Below are 2409 nucleotides of genomic sequence, written 5' to 3'. Positions count from 1 at the left end.
CCCAGCGTGCCCCGCGCGACTCGCGCGCCCTCGCACGCTCCCGAGCCACGTGCTCCCAGCGAGCCACGTGCTCCCAGCGGGCCACGTGCTCCCAGTGAGGCCCCTGCGTTCCCTCGCTGCCTCCTGAGCCAAGCACGATCCCCAGGCCTCAGGGGCCTCTTACTTCGCAGTGACCCTGCTCAGCGCTGTCCTTCTCGGCCTGCCCTTCCAGCTCCACCCGTCTGTCTGTTGGCACCGTGTTTGGTGGAGGCTTACATGCCCCACATCCCCAGTTTGCCTGTGGGCCCCATAGCCCCACCAGCCAGCATCGCAGCATGTGCCAACCCTGCCTGCCCCCGCCCCGCAACACGTTGCTTCTGCAGGCTGACCTGGTGGCCCTGGGAGTGACCCAATTACTGACCATGGAGACTGGCCAACCAAGGCAGGGCCGGCGGCTCAGGGCAAAGACTGCCGATGAGGACCCCGCCATAGTCTCGGCTCTTATAGAGTCTCCATCTTTCTGGGGGTGGGGGTGCGGGAAATAGGCAAGTATTGATGGGAAGACGTGGTCTCAACGCCTTTGGCACGTGGTCAGTTGAGACTCGTCCTTGGAGAAGGACCTCAGGCTTGTACACTGGAGGGTCAGGAAGCTGGATTCACACGTTGGCGTAACACTGGCGCAAGCATAACAATTGTGAGGATGGCTCAGGACCACGCCATCCTTCATCCGAAGGAGCCCTACGAGTTGAAACCAATCGGATGGCATCTGACAATGACAAAAACAACTGCAGCAACGTAGTCACTTTGGTTTTGCAAAGTTAGGGGGTTGGGTGTTAACCAGAGGACTGGGTTTGAACTCACCCATTGGCTCCACCTTAGGATCTGCCCCCATCGAGGTTACTGCCCCACTCTACCCCGTGGGACATGGAGTCACTAATAACAGCTCTTAGTGAGGACTCCCAGGGTGGTGCAAAAGTTAATCATTCAACTAGTAGCCAAAAGATGAGTGATCTATTTTTCTAGGTAGGGGCAGTTCTAATGGCTTCCATTTGGCCTTTCCTACCATAATTGCCCTTCTTCCACGTATCAGGGATCCACTACAGCGGTTCTGTCAGTTCTGGAGCTGGAGCGCTCACTACAGGACATGTCTGGGGACCCACTGGACCCACTGTGACATGAGCCTGAGATAAACCTGCCATTGCTTCAGGAACTTGATCTCCATATGCCCCCCCCCCCTGACTGGTGGGTCTTCAACATTGTTTGGTTCTCCTGGAGCGGGTGTTCATTTAGAGGCAGTGTCTAGTAACAGCCACCACCACCCCAAAAAAAGTCTGTTTCCTTTCCCCCTGAGGAACAGTCACTCACAAAAGGCAGTCGATTCCTTTGGAGAATGGGTGACAATTGACTCCCTGGGCGTGAGTGAGAGGAGAAAGCTATTAGCATACATGGTGAGCCCTGTAATCCTTCCTCAAGGGAACCTGGCATCCCCGCCATTTAAGGCTTGTGGCTCTGTGAACTGGCTACTGCCAGGCACTTGTCCGGGAAGTCTTCTGCTTGTGCAGATAAAAGAGATACTTAGTCGATTCTCTAGCTATGTCACTCCCAGGGACACCCTAACGCAGTAGCCAATGCCTTAGGAGTCGGTTTATCGGGATGACAACTTTGTCTCTGCTGCCCATTACGGTGACCACACCCACCTTCTTTCTGCCAATGAAGTGCTGTCACTTGGTCCCTGCCTCCACAGGGTCCAATCAGACCCACTCTAGTTAGGTCCTCTGATTCAATGCGGGTAGTTTTTTCTGTCAAATCACTTCCTTAAAATGGCAATCATAGCAGTCTTCAAAAATACTGGAGTTTCTTTTCCGAATTTGTTTCTCCAGGTTGTGATAAATCAGCAATCCTATATGACAGGGTAGATTTGTCCCCATGGGCTTCTGACACTTGAGCTCTTTACAGGAGTAGAAAGCCTAGTCTTTCTCCCATACAGCGGCTGGTGGTTTTGAACTGTTGACCATATGGTTAGCAGCTCAACTTGTAGCCACCATGCCCCCAGGGCTCCTCTTCTAATCATGGTACTTACTGTCCTAAAATGAATATTTAGAAATACCTTTATATTTGCTAATATAAGTAAACATAAAGCCAAACATTATTGCTACCTGAATCATTTTCATTATTGTATCTTTAACTGAATGGAAAACACTGCTTTTCTTAGACTTTTCACAAATCATAGCCAAACCAAACCATCGCCACCAGATCTGTCATTGTTTCTCTTGGTCGGTACATGATACTTCGAATCCATTTCTTTTCTAATATTTAATTGTAGTTTTGTGGCCAAAGCCTCACTGCCATTGACTCAACTCCAACTTGTGCTGACCCTCTAGGACAGTGACCTAGAGGGTCACTACAAGCGACCCTGCAATTCTTTTTTTT

Source organism: Echinops telfairi, unplaced genomic scaffold (genome assembly GCF_000313985.2).
Source record: "Echinops telfairi isolate 266 unplaced genomic scaffold, ASM31398v2 ScPeMD7_7400;HRSCAF=8409, whole genome shotgun sequence".
NCBI classification, from domain to species: domain Eukaryota; kingdom Metazoa; phylum Chordata; class Mammalia; order Afrosoricida; family Tenrecidae; genus Echinops; species Echinops telfairi.
This window is presented reverse-complemented; position numbering follows the sequence as displayed.